Here is a 15,605-nt window from a genome sequence, read left to right on the forward strand (position 1 = left end):
AGGCGTTTTTAAGCTGTAAAAAACGCTCAAAAACGAGGCTGTAAAAACGCCAGTGGAAATGAGGCCTAATAATAATAATGGGTGATGCATCTCAGAATATGCCGTTAATCACTTTGGATAGTTTTGTGATCAGTCTTTGTACAACACATTTGCTAGTCATGAATGATCACAATCTGAAGATCTCTTTGACGTCTCAGTGTTAAAACTGCACTCGGGTCTTGTCATTAAAATGTAAATTTTAAACACCCTTCTGTCTTTCTTTTGGAAGAAAGTCCTTCTGTCCTTTCCTCATCAATTGTTTTTAGACTGATTTGGCCTTTATAAAAAAATCCACTAATGAATGACTCTAATTCTTTCATGCAACCTTCCTATTATTACATGTATTATTTTGAAAAGACATTGGCCCGGATTCACAGACATTGGCGCACATTTATGCCGCCGTAGCGTATCTCATTTATGCCGACGCAGCGCATAGAGGCAAGCACTGAATTCACAAAGCCAGTGCTGCCAAAACTGCACTGGGTTTCCTAGGCGTAAGCCGGCGTAGGTGGAAGTGGGCATGAGACATGCAAATGAGGCGTGACCCCATGCAAATGATGGGCCGAGCGCTAGACAGATACGTATAACAAACGACGCATGCGCCGTCCCGTGGACGCATTCCCAGTGCGCATGCTCAGAATCACATTGGAACTACTCCCTAAGATACGTCGGATCACTGCCTACGGCGTGAACGTAACCTACGCATAGTCATATTCACGTCCTATGTAAAATACGTTGGCTTGTGTTCCCTTTGCATGGATGCTGCTGAGCTACACCTCCTTTATGGGGCATAACTTTACGCCGGACATATGACTTTACGCGCAATACGTCGGACGGACGTACGTTCATGAATCGGCGTATCTCCCTCATTTGCATATTTGAATAGAAAATCAATGGGAGCGCCAAATACGTCCAGCGTAAATATGCGCCCACTCTACGCCGGCGTAGGCAAGTTACGTCGGTCAGATTTTAGGCGTAAGCCTGTTTTTAGGCGTACCTTAGTTTGTGGGCACGGCGCATAGATACGACGGCGCATATTTGCACTTACGCGTCGTATCTGGAGATACGTCGGCGTAAGTGCTTTGTGAATCCGGGCCATTTCAACGCAAAAGTAGAGGGGTAAAAAATGGGATTTTAAGCAATCATTTTTACAAATTAGTTAATCATAGTCTAAATAGGTGCGTGACACAATTTGTGGAAATTGCAGTCTCAGAAAGTTCTAAGGTGTGCTTTGAAATAGCTATATTAGTACATGGACTAATGTGATGTGAAGGGTCTGCGTGGATTAATTTTAATTTAATTTTTATTTTTTACATTTTAGACCCAACAAATTATTAAAACGTAACTTCTGACAGTTATAAAAAACCCTATTTACAATGTAATGTAATCATTAATACACCATTACATTTTTATTTTTAGATGTCTGAATTTGATCTGGTAGCAGGGCTTGAGTATGAGAGGAAGAAGCGGTTAATGAGGAGGCAATCAGTACAGGTGGTAACTAGGAGCATGCTGATAGGTGGATAAGGTAGAGTGGCACAGAGATGAGGTTATTACTGTGCTGCTTCTCCTTTCACTGTCCAGTCACTTGCTGGAGGTGTGTCCAGGATGATGTAGATTAGAGGAAGTGGTTTGACGCCGTACCTATTTTGAGCCCTCCACTACTGGATATAATGTACCCTTCCCTCTCCAGGAGCGAGATAGTGCCAACCTTCTCCCTTATTTGACATCACCCTTGTTTGTCTATCATATCCTTGGTTTTATGTGATACTATACAAAGACAACACATCCCCATGTTGGATGTGTGTATTCTGACATTTGTTATGTGCCATCTTATTGGCTTTGATTATCCATGCTGCCAACCTACAGCCATGTTCTGTTATGCATATATGGGGTAGTGACAATTCTGCCCATGTTCCTTCATTCTTTCGTAGGCGGTTTTGTTCCTAGACCCATTTAATGATTGACTGTAATATTGCTGCACTGTATACTGCATATATTACTAATAAAGTTTATTTGGAATAAAGAAAAATAAACAAATAAAAGATTAGAGGAAGGGGGCTGAAGAATGCGGGCCATCAGACTGAGAACATCTAGTGGCAGAAAATTAAACTGCAGGGGAAATCTCTGGATTAATGGCAAACATTGAAGCGAAAGTTGGTTTTGTTATTTTATTTCGCTTATTTTGGTCTTCTTATTTTTTGCTAAAATTCTGCTTTCATTTCTGCTTTCTGTTTCTAGGAGTAGAAATAGAGAACAGGGTAACTCACAATACTGTTTGTGGCTAATTCAGCATTGGAATGGTCAAGAATGCAGCCAGGAGTCATTATAATTATTAACAATTCCAAGTACAGCTTGGAGAATGTAAGCAGGCATTTGTGAAGGGCATGCCATGCCTATGACAGTCAGACTGTTTCCAGTTAGCAGTCTTTGGGTCCATTTACATGGGGTGCTTTACTGTTGGCCCGTGTTTTCCTGACATTGGGATGCACAAGTCTTGTGTGCATCCTATGCAGAGCCATGCATGTCATTATTAGGTAATAATAAGCAGTGGGAGAAAGCTAATTTCAGGAGTATTGTCCTGACTCTTAACAGTATTGGTGGAGCTCCCAGCATGGGCACATGGCACGTAAACAATGCAGAGCTATGCATGCCAGTACAAGGTAACGATGTGCTGTCGGAAAGTTCTCATTTCAGTAGGATTGTCTTGACTCTTGACCAGCAGTAGTGGTGGAGCCCATCATTACATCATGGCTGACAGCAGAATGTAAACCAAAAAACAAAAGAGGTCTGTTATGGATTTTAAGGGGAACCCCATGCCAAAAAAAAAAGATGTGCTACCCCCCTAAATCCATACCAGTCCCATATCCAAGCATGCAGCCCAACAGGCTAGAAAAGGGGAGAAAGCGTAATTGGCCACCCCCCCCCCCTGAACCATACCTGCTACATGAGGGCATGTGAACAATGGCCTCTTCCCCACAACCCTGGCCTTTAACAAGGGAGCTGTCAGCTCCTGCCTCCCCCTATGTGCATAGTACCCCTATGCCACAAATTATTGAACCGCACAAGTAAAAACCCTGGCCATCGTACACTTTGGGTCTGGTATGGATTGGGGGACCCACGTTGTTTTTTTTTTAATGCCGGCTCTTTTGTTTACATTTTTCTGACAGCGGGGATCTCCTGCTGACAGCACGGATGACTCATGATTGTTTGGACGCTGGTAAGTGCTGGCTCCTTAACAACTGATTGCTTTGTGCTCACAGCAGGGATGAGTAACTGGTTGTTAGGATCCCGGTGGGTGCCAGTTCCTTAACAACCAATGACTCATCCTTGCTGGCTGATAGCAGACATGAGTTGCAGTAGTAAAACACACTTGAAAAATGTATCAAAAATGCCCTAAGTCGCACTGCAGCTGCACTACAAAATCGCACTGCACCAATGTGAGCCTAGCCTTCAAGGTGGATGGGATGTGTTCAGAAGGAAAAAGAAAGTGACATTATCTGTGTGAAAACGAAACCTCTGAATCCCAAGGTACATAGGACACTGTAAAAAGGGTGATAAATATCCTTCTTTTCCTTCAAATGAGGGAGGACATGGTGTTTCCAAAACTCAAGACGACTGTCAGATTTAGGTAGTGCAGTGCCTTGGGACACCACATCTGTTGTTGAATGTAAAATCAGAAGCCCCAGAGGCTCAACTGCAGCCAAAATGTTTTCATTTCATTTTGGATAAAATGCGTAAAGTATAAAAATTGGAGATCCCCCCACACACACACTTCCTGTGTAGTCACCGGTATGGGAAGTGGGGGCATCCATACAATGGGCACACAAAATCAATAATATCTGGACAGGCAATTTAACTCACATAACACATTTTCTATGGCGTATACTTTAAAGCAGCAATCTCTCACCTTACAGTGTAAGCTTTGAATTTAACCAAATTGCATGTACCGGTATCTATATTTAGAAATCCTTCTTTTCAAAGAAAGCCCCATGGGTAATATGAACTCATGTAAACTCACCTGCTTCATCTTGTCTTCTAGCAAAGTTACATCTATGATTTCCTTTAAGGATGCAAAAACTCACGCACGTAGTTGCTAACGCCTATAAATGTAGTCATTATTTGGTCTCAGAGGACTATGATGTATGGAAAATATATTACATAGAAAACATCGAGAAGTGACTGCAGTAGAGCTGCACGATTCTGGCCAAAATGAGAATCACAATTTTTTTGCTTAGAATGAAGATCGTGATTCTCTCACAATTCTCACGTTCGGCTCCTTTCGGCAATCGTGACGCGGCTTACGCGACGGGGGGAGCTCGTTTTTTGTCAAAACGTCAATCACCAGCATGTTAGGAACGCCCACTCCCGCGGGACTCGCAACCCGGAAGCCACGGGTGAATTAGCTGTACAAAGGTATGTACAGCATAAAAAAAAAACTATTAGGCATAATCGTATTGTAATGTGGGGGGCCAGTGTAATAAGAGAAAGTCGTTTTTAGGGTGAACCTCCCCTTTAAAGTAATTTTTTCACAAAAACTGCATTTAAAAAGACTGCTGCGCAAATACAGTGCAACATAAAATATTGCAACAGCCGCCATTTTATTCTCTAGGGTCTCTACTAAAAAAATATGTAATGTTTGGGGGTTCTAAGTAATTTTTTAGCAAAAAAAATAATGATTTTAACTTGAAAAGAGCTGTCAGAAACAGGGTTGGTGTTTAAGTGGTTAAACGTTCCTAATTTACATACAGAAGTTTATTCATTTGATGTGATACAATGTTTAGACTTAACTTTCCACTGGTAAAGAATGTTTTCAAAACTTGGCAGGCTGCCCAGACTTGGCAGATTGCCCAGACTTTGACATTTGGCTGAGAGTAGAGAGGAAATTCTTTGCATACCAAAGTGCAGAGAGAAAATTATTTTCATGTCAAAGATCGTGAAACCCTGTGTCAAGAATTGCAACGGGAAAAAGATTGCGATAACGATTCTTGACGATTAATCGTGCAGCTCTAGACTGCAGTAAAAAACTGAATAGTCCATCAAGTCTGCCCATTTTTGTTATTTTTTTTTAACCCCCCTGGCGGTATTCCCGAGTCTGGCTCGGGGTGGAATTTCAGAACCAAGAGCGGTAACCCCGAGCCAGACTCCACAGGCACAAGTTACTTACCTTATCCCTGGATCTTGCGATGCCTCTCCGCTGTGTGATCGAGCTGCCCCCTCGCTCGATTCACACAGTGCCTGTGTGCCGCCGAGCTCCGTTCCCTGCGACGTTACGACGCACGGGGGCAGAGAGCGGTGCCAAATTCAAAAAAGTAAATCAACACAATACATACAGTATACTGTAATCTTACAGATTACAGTATTGTATGTAAAAAATACACACCTCCTTTGTCCCTAGTGGTCTGTCCAGTGTCCTACATGTACTTTTATATAATAAAAACGGTTCTTTCTGCCTGCAAACTGTAGATTGTCCATAGCAACCAAAAGTGTCTCTTTATGTCAAAATGGTTTTAGAGCAGCTAGAAAACAGCGATAAAAAATAGTAATCACTTGCAGAATTGAGCGATAGCGATTTGTGGGGAAATTCGTCATAAAAAAATAAAAGTAGTGACAGCGACAATTCTGCAACTGCGCACATTTTAGTGTTTTTGATTTGATTACATTATTGAATAATTTTTATTATAATTATATTATTATTTGTTATAATTATTTATAGTTATTTATTATAATTTATGATTTTGTTTTTCAAACTTTATCATACCCGAGATGTCTACTAGACTCTTGTTTGGACAGATTTAAGTGAGTTATTTCTAAGAATTTCAGGCCTACAATGTAAAACGCCAAATTTCCTTGTAAAATAATAGTACTGCTTTCAGCACCTAATATCTGAAATAATCATACTGCCAGGGAGGTTAATATAGATCTCTGTTTATCCCAAGCATGTTTGAAGCCATTTACTGTTGACTGTCTCACTACCTCTAATGGTAGTTTATTCCAAATATCAACTATCCTTTTAGTAAAACAATACTTTCTAAGATTATTTTAGAACTTTCCTCTATTTATTTTAAGTACTTGAAACAAGCAGAAACGTTTGAATGGGATTAGAGCTGCATGATTCTGGATAAAATCAGAATTACTTTTTCTGCTTAGAATAAAGATCATGATTTTCTCACGATTCTCAGCATAACATCATCTTTCACATTATACAAAAAAATTGGGCTAACTTTACTCTTTTTTTTTTTTTTTATTCATTGAAGTGTATTTTCCCCCCCAAAATTGCCTTTGAAAGACCGCTGCGCAAATACAGTGTGACATAAAATGTTGCAACGACCGCCAATTTAGTCTCTAGGGTCTCTCTGCTAAAAAAAAAAATATATATATATATATAAAATGTTTTGTTCTAAGTAACCTCAAGGTTTTTCACCTTAATGCATTCTATGCATTATGGTAAAAAATGCAGCACCCCCCCCCCAGAGCCCCCATTTTACTTACCTGAACCCGATCGTTCCAGCGACGGGGACGAGCACAGCAGCTCCAGGTGCTGTCTCGGGTCCTCATTTGATAGATTGATAGCAGCAGGAGCCATTGCCTCAAATCCAGTGACACAGGGGGGCAGGGCCGAGTCCTGCTGTCTGTGTCAATAGTTAATCTCAGTGATACTATGGGGGAGATTTACTAAAACTGGTGCACTTAGAATCTGGTACAACTGTGCATAGTAACCAATCAGCTTCTAACTTCAACTTGTTCAATAAGCTTTGACAATAAAACAATAACACAAACAATAAAACCTGGAAGCTGATTGGTTTCTATGCAGAGCTACACCAGATTCTGCACTCCCCAGCTTTAGTAAATAACCCCCTATGTTTCTTTTTATCTCAGCTCTGAGCAATGTTGTGATGAACTTGGCAGGCTGCCTTTTTTTGACAGCTGTCAACTGTGAGCAGAGAATGGCTCTGCACTGAATCATGGAAATGTTGGATTAGGATCGTGAGGGGGGTTGAATCGAGGTTGCAATTTTTTAACGATTAATTATGTAACTCTAGTGGGAGGTAATCCATAAATAATAAAAACAAAATGCCAAATGTTTCCATGGCTTGCCTACATTGTGGTAGCTGCTCTCTCTCACAAAGCAGACAAGTGATGGCCTTGGAGGTGAATAATGTTGGCTTGAGAAGGGGTAGGGAGCATTTGAGCTTGGGGTTTTTCCCAACATGCTGATAATGCTATGGGCAGTGAGAAGGCAGATTCTGAAATGCCAGGGCTAATTATTAGGTAGAGCTTGTACGTAGCTGCTAATGTGACTGTTTCGACAGCCAGTGTTCTGTCAAGAAGTGCCCCCCCCCCCGCCATCGAATAGTGCCCGGGATGACCTGCGCATGCGCCATACGTTATAGCACAACCGCTGATTTGCCGATCAGTTGGGCTGACGTAACCATGGCGCATACGCACTTTGTAAGAGATATTGCTCGATGAGTGATACCATTTCAAAGGCACAATTTAAACCTATACAAACAGCGGAGGGGAGACCGTAGTTCTCAGATTGTGCATTGCTGCTTCTGGAGAGTGGCTAACAGCGAGGCACAATGTGAGAACTACGGTCTCCCCTCGCTGTTTGTATAGGTTTTAATTGTCCCGGTGAAATGGTATCTACCATCGAGCGATACCTCCTACGATGTACTCTTGTGAGCTGGCACGTCACTCCAGCTGATCGGCAACTCAACTGGAGTGCGGCTCCGTCCTGCGCATGCGCAGGCACTATTCGATGGGGGGCACTTCTCGACAGAACATCGACGTTGCACAAAACAGACTGAGCTAAGTTTGCCTTTCTCACGCCCCCTGGCAGGACTTAGTTCAGTCTGTCTTGTGCAACGCTTGCTTTCAGTAGAGTCACATTAGCCACTATGTTCAGTGCTGAAGCTGGCCATACATAGGTCATTTTTTTTTCCGTTCATGAAGCGAGTTGAATGGAAAAATGGATCCGATTCCCTAATCCAGACATTCGAGGTGGATGGGGGAATCCTCCTGCTTTTTTGTGGGGAGACTCCTCCGCTGTCAGAATACACAGATCAGCGCTGCAGCCTATTGCCTGCAGTGCTGATCAAGCAGCTGTGGGTGGTTGTACAGAAGGTGATCAGTAAATTTACTTCTATTCATGGACTGAACTGGCTGAATTTGGATCTAGCTTTACTCTACCTAACAATAGACCCCCCACCTCCGCCAGCAATAGCTCACAATGACCTAGTCGCCAGAGATTTTTTTTTCAGTTGCCATAGTGACTTGGTTTCGAGGAATTGTCCAGCCCTAAATATATACTGTGTGTATGCGCTCATGCTCATATATCGTCTGTGGATTTATTTTCCATTCCAAGTGACTAAATGTGAATGATAGACTAACTTTACTCTGTTGAGGAAGAAAGTCTAGACGTTAGTTCAATACACATTGATCCTGATGTCTGGTATCAATCTGTGATCCCTCGGGGTATTTCATTGTTATTACATGCATGTACACGTGTAGCTCTCAAGGTTCATTAGGACAACTTAAACAAGTGACACTATGCAATGTTGCCCATAGCTTCAATGAGATTTTAGGTTTCAGTACTTCATTGTCTTGGCGAATGAATGAAATGTCTCCTGACATTTGCATTTGCTGTAGAGATGCTGGAGATGTATTTATAATAAAACCTGCATTGAAATGAGACTGTAATGCCCAGACATGCATTGAGAAACAGCACAATTTTGGTGTTCTTGTTGCATTACAGTATTATCAGTAATATTTCAAATTCTTATTTTTTAATACAGTGAAAAGTATGCACTGTCTGTCATTGTACTAATGAAACTGGCTGGAAAGGGGTTAAACATCTAGGGCGATCAAAGGGTTAACTGTGTGCCTAGCCAGTGTTTTTTTGTGTACTGTGTTATGTGCTTTTACTAGAGGAAGAAATTGATTTTATTCCCTGCTTTTCAGGAATCCAAAATCTATCCCTTCCCCCCTGTCAGAACGGAGATCTGCTTTGTTTTAACAGGCAGATTTCAGTTCTGTGTGTTTTAGAGACAATCAGCAGGTGTTGGAGGACATCCAGAGCACGGCACCCGCAGTTTGGCGAATCCGCCGCAGAGACCACAATTTTTGGAAACCAGACCACCGGCTGAATAATGAGGATACCTGGGTTATGAGATATCCCTCTTTAAACACACGACGTATATTGGCGCGCAGCGGTCTGGAAGTGGTTAAATGCGGCCAGGCAATTTTTTTTCCTATTATATACAATATTTGGTATGCATATTTAGGGTACAATCTACTGTTGAAAGCTACTTCTCATAAATTATGGTATTATATATCATTTGAAAAAAAAAATCTGATTCCTAGAGATCCCTGAACATTACTGCAATTATTAAAATCAGGACTGACTGTAATGTGTTGGCGCTGTTGTCATCTTGTCAAATGACTTCACATGGAATTCCTTCAATGAAATCCGCTTTCACAATGCAGTTGTGTTTGCTTAGTTTTTTCCTTGGCTTTTCAGTAACTAATCTCAGTTCAGGAAAGGTTACTGTAGCTGCTTATATACAAAGCTGTTAGAAAGCCGTATTTCCAACAGAATGATCATCTTCAGTGTATGACAGCAGAAAGACATACTTTACTACAATAATCGTGTGGCCCTATGTCTAGAGATCAAGTGAAATCTGACAACTTTCCTTCACTAATTTTGTTCAGATTTCGTGTCCTTCGGATCAGGTGTGTTTGGGTTATCTGTTATCTGTATGGAAGCAATGGGAGTTAATTCAAATAAAATATGGAAGCTCCTATGCGCTGCCGCTTGTGAGTAAAAGGGAACGTTAATGAGAACTTCTGCAGCTGCTCGCGTCGACACAATGGGGGTTATTTACTAAATCGAAAGAGTTCAAAATCTGGTGCAGGTCTGCAGAGAAACCAATCGGCTTCCAGATTTTATTGTCAAAGCTTAACTTTTTGCCGACCAGCCGCTGCACTTCTCACGTCGGTCCGTGCATGTAAGATTGTGGGCGTCCGCGGGTTCAGCGGACTCTATGTCCGTCGGCAGCCCGCGATCGCTGTACACAGCGCCAGAACTGGGATCTGCCATTGTAAACAAGGCGGATCCCCATTCTGACAGGGAACATCTCAGAGATTTGCTGTTTCCAGTGATCGGGAACAGCAATCTCTGTCATGTCCCAGGCAGCCCACCCCCCCTACAGTTAGAACACGCTGAGGGAACATGATTGGCCTGCACTTCAACCTGATAGAACACCGTTGGGATGAATTAGAGCGCAGACTTCACATCCAACATCAGTGCCTGACCTCACAAATGCGCTTCTGGAAGAATGGTCAAAAATATTCCCATAGACACACTCCTAAACCTTGTGGACAGCCCTCTCAAGAAGAGTTAAAGCTGTCATAGCTGCAAAGGGTGGGCCAACTCAATATTGAACCCTACAGGCTCATGCCCTGTACACACGATCGGTTTGTCAGATGAAAACGGACCGTTTTCATCAGACAAACCGATCGTGTGTGGGCCCCATCAGTTTTTTTCCCATCGGTGAAAAAAAATAGAACCTGTTTTAAAATTTTCGTATGGTTAAAAAAAACATCGTCTGTGGGGAAATCCATCGGTCAAAAATCCATGCATGCTCAGAATCAAGTCAACGCATGCTCAGAAGCATTGAACTTCATTTTTCACTGCACAGTGTTGTGTTTACGTCACCGCGTTGGACACGATCGGATTTTTAACCGATGGTGTGTAGGCAAGATTGATGAAAGTCAGCTTCATCGGATATCTGATGAAAAAAATCCATCGAATCGTTTTCATCAGACGAACCGGTCGTGTGTACAGGGCATAAGAGTGGGATGCCATTAAAGTTCATGTGCGTGTAAAAGCAGGCGTCCCATTACTTTTGGTAATATAGTGTATATTCAAGTGTTTTTTCCTTTTTCACTTTAAATAAATGTGTCATGTGTTGCAATCTATTGTGAAGGTTGGCAGCTCACCTCGCAGCGTAATCTATATTCTCATATAGTTTAAGCCTGCTTGTTTGCACGTCTCTCCTCCGTGCTGGAATCACTGATGCTCTGCCCGTGTATGTCTTCTCAGATTACCCCTCTCCAATTGGCTCCCAGGTTAAATCATGTGTAGATTCAAAAAAACTCCCATAGTGTAAAACTGCCTTTAATTTAATTAAAAAACAAAATGTAACACTCACATTAAACAATAGGGATATACAGCAAGATTCAATACAGTGTAGTACACTGTGGAACCTCCGGTCCAGCCGTGATAAGGGGTTTGACGTCACTAGGCTCCCCCCAGACACGTTACGTCACAACACACGTGACTTTATCAAGGATCATGATGACCTGAGTCCACTGGATGTGCTGTATAAACTGTATGTAGCTGATTCTACATACAGCATACCGCTAATACCCAGAACACAGCAGTCTATCTGATCAGTGCTCAGCCATTCAGAGAAAGCAATGTAATCTAGCAATGAATACAAAGCTTCCTCTGAGTCAGAAGTTGTGACATCATCAGCCCACCTCTCTGATTTTGATTGCCTGAGCGCTAATCAGATAGGCTCTTCTGTGGTCCCGGTATGAGACCTGAAGTCTCGGCTGGAACCGGTACACAATGCGGTATGCTGTATGTAGCCTCAGCTAAATACAGTTTATACTGTACTTCAAGCGGCCCCACATGTTAGTGAGGGACATGGTTAATTTGAGCCAAGCTGGCCCAAACAAACTATGTAAAGTATATCAAAAGCTGGACTTCAGCTTAAAGGCTGTACAGAAAAGGCTTTTTATCTTAATGCATTAAAGGGGAGGTTCACCCTAAAAACGACTTTCTAGTATTACATTGGCCCCCCACATTACAATTATGCCTATTATGTTTTTTTTTATGCTGTACATACCTTGGTACAGCTAATTCACCCGTGGCTTCCGGGTTGCGAGTCACGCGGGAGTGGGCGTTCCTAACATGCTGGTGATTGACGTGATGACAAAAAACAAGCTCCCCCCGTCGTGTAAGCTGCGTCACGATTGGCGAAAGGAGCCGAACGGCGAGTCGGCGCTATACTGCGCCTGCGCACCACCGTTCGGCTCCTTTCGGCAATCGTGACGCAGATTACGCGACGGGGGGAGCTCGTTTTTGGTCATCACGTCAATCAACAGCATGTTAGGAACGCCCACTCCCGCGGGACTCGCAACTCGAAAGCCACTGGTGAATTAGCTGTACCAAGGTATGCACATCACAAAAAAAAACATAATAGGCATAATTGTATTGTAATGTGGGGGGCCAATGTAATAATAGAAAGTCGTTTTTAGGGTGAACCTCCCCTTTAATGCATTTTATGCATTAAGATAAAAAGCCTTTTCTGTACAGCGATATCCAGAGTTGTTTCAGCTGTCTAGATTTTCCTTTGTGATTGGCTGAGACAAAGCAGTGGGAGCCAATGGCCAATGGTGGGAGCCAATCAAAGTCAGCTAGCCAATCAGGAAAGAGAGGGTGCGAGGCCGGGTTGGGCCTCTGTGTCTGAATGGACACAGGGAGCTGTGACTCAGCTTGGGTGCCCCCATAGCAAGCTGCTTGCTGTGGGGGCACTGAACAGGAGGGAAGGGCCTGGAGCACTGAAGAGGGACCCAAGAAGAGGAGGATCTGTGCTGTTCTGTGCAAATCTACTACAACAGAGCAGGTAAGTATAACATGTTTGTTATTTTTATATTAAAAAAAAAACAAGACTTTACAATTATTTTAATACTGAGGATCAAGAGTGTGCAGGCTACGGAGGTGAGGCATGAGATGGAAGAAGGGGGACAAAACATCCACCACCCCAGCCCGAGACCACACAGACACCAGATGGGGAGGGAGCTAGCCAAAAAGTCCCTAAAATATATGTGCACCTATAAAAATAGGCGAAAATTAAAATGTGTTTCATCACATGGGTCAGGTTTATTTACAGCATGCGCTAATCTATCTCCTTACAATATTGATTTATGTAATATATATATACTGAATGCAAAGATCCATTTAGTATGAGCATTGTTCCTTTATTTATTGCTTGCTTCTACATGACATTGTTATGTTCTATTAGTTGTCCACAGGGAGCACAAAATTAAGCCATTCGAGGTGGAGAAGAAATGGATTAGTGAGAGATTTATATATTCGTTAAATAAAGGCTATACAACTATTTATGTGATATTTAGGTTTGTAAATTGCACATTAAAAAAATAGAATTATTGATAGAATAAAGAACAAATGAGGCTACAGCTTGGTGAACTGATATCTTACACATCTACGGGTCTGACTTTATGTAAGTAAAACGAAATGCATGGTGATCGGACCTGGAAGTGCGCGGTGTATGCCTGTAAACAGAAGCATCACAAATTGTGAAATTGTTTGTGACATCTACAATTGCTGCAGGCCGGTAACAGGTGCAGAGACATATGTAGTGCGGCCCTGTGCCGCCCTCTGACCCTGTACAGATGATACAGTCCCTGTTTACTATTACAGCTTCTATTAGTGTGCAGGCCAAACATAGCGACAAGACATATACTTTCTCCAGGCATCATAAAATCCACTAATTTACTATTCTAATATCCATTCACTAAAATCACTGTATACCTGTACAGCTTGTAAGCTACAATATTTATTCTAAATCATGCTCCGCAAAACCCATAAAAATTTATATTTTGTGTTTATTTATACAGTATATTCTTCCATTTATAGTTTTATACTTCACAATTTTTTACATAAAAGCATCAGAGGATTTGAAATGTATTATCTCGACCAGCGTTGAGTAATTTGTAAAACTCTTGGGAGTAAAAGGCTCGGCTCACACGGCTGCGACCCCAAAGTTGTGCGCCTTGCGACTTTTGTGATTTAATATTGCAGTCTATGGCAATCCAATCGCAACAAAGTTGCAGAAAAGTAACGCAGGGACCTTTTTTTTGTCGCTGCGGCTTGAGTCGCTTTGATTAATGCGGAGGTCCACCAAATTTTTTTTTTTTAAAGTCAGCAGCTACAAATACTGCAGCTGCTGTCTTTTAAAATATGAAATTACCTATCCAGGGCAGCCGCGATGTTGGCACCTGAAGCCGATTTATCGGTCGGCTCTCGTGTGCTGCCACCGCCATCTTCGGAGAGGGAATCAGGAAGTGAAGCCTTGCGGCTTCACTTCCTTGTTCCCTACTGCGCATGCGTGACTCGCGCTGCACGATTTTACTGGTCCCTGCTGTCTTCTGGGACCTGTGTGTTTACCATAAGACAGCAGGGGGGGACAAAGGAAGTGGCGTAGATACCCGCGGGTGGCTCGGGTATCTATGCCCGGAAGTGGGAGCAAATCCCTGGATTACAAAGGTATCTGTTCCCCCCCCCCCCCCTCTAAAAGGTGCCAAATGTGACACCGGAGGGGGGAGGATTCCTAAAAACGGAAGTTCCATTTTTGTGTGGAACTCCACTTTAAGACCATTGAAATGAATGTGTTTTGACTTGTTATGCGCCTTTATGTGTTGCAAGTTTCACGATAAGTCACAGCAGTGTGAACGGGGCTTTACAGGTGGTAACAGTAAAGCATGGCACATCGTCATTTTTAAATACAATGGACATAAACATTATACAAACAGTAGTAATGTGGATGATGGGGTTGATTTACTAAAGGCGCATAGACTGTGCGCTTTGCAGAGCTTAGTAAATGAGGTGAAGATTTACGTTGCGAAGAAAACCCACATGCAAAACTCACTTGCAAGGAAAACTAAAAAGAAAACAGTATTTTTGCTTGCATATGATTGGATGATGGAAGTCAGCAGAGCTGCTGTTCATTCACTAAGCTCTGGAGAAACTGCACTTTGCAAAGTGCACAGTCTACAATGAGTAATAAACACAACATAAAACTGGGAACAGACCATTATGCTATTAAAGCAGCTCTGTCATTCCTTTGTTAAGCTGGTTGAAATTTCTGTGTCCCAACCACTTATGGGGGCATTGCATGTTTGGCCCTCCATTGTACTCTGTGGTGCCACCCAAAGTCCATGTCATCATTTTTGTGTAACGTAGTGACATTTGGGTTGATTTATTAAAAGAAAAGAGGCTTTGAAAGGGGTTGTAAAGGTTCAATTTTTTTTTTTTTAAATAACAAACATTTCATACTTACCTCCACTGTGCAGTTCATTTTTCACAGAGTGGCCCGGATCCTGCTGTTCTGAGGTGCCTCTGCAGCTGTCTCGGCTCTTCCCGGCTAAGGCTAACCCCCTCTGGAAAAGCTCTTTCCCAAGGGTGTTAGCTTGAGGGAGCGCTCCCGTGTCATACAGTTGGCATCCATAGACGCCGAGTGTATGACTTGGTCCCACCCCCCCTGAGGCCGCATCATTGGATGTGATTGTCAGCCACGGGAGCCAATGGCTGCGCTGCTATCAATCTATCCAATGAACGGCCAAACTCTGTGGAGAAGAGGACGCCGGGGATGCGTACAGTAGGTTAATGGGCACAGGTAAGTAAGACGAGGTGGGGGCTGGGGGGGGCCCATGACAGCGAGGTGTTTTTTCATAGGATGCATTAAGGATGC

General features: G+C 42.6%; 1 protein-coding gene across 1 annotated transcript in view; it reads left to right on the forward strand.

Annotated features, from left to right (window-relative positions):
• The window catches only part of XKR4 (XK related 4), a 394,969-nt gene that overhangs the window by 50,190 nt on the left and 329,174 nt on the right, over positions 1-15,605 (forward strand). The window lies entirely within an intron of this gene.

This window comes from Rana temporaria, chromosome 5 (genome assembly GCF_905171775.1).
Source record: "Rana temporaria chromosome 5, aRanTem1.1, whole genome shotgun sequence".
NCBI classification, from domain to species: Eukaryota; Metazoa; Chordata; class Amphibia; order Anura; family Ranidae; genus Rana; species Rana temporaria.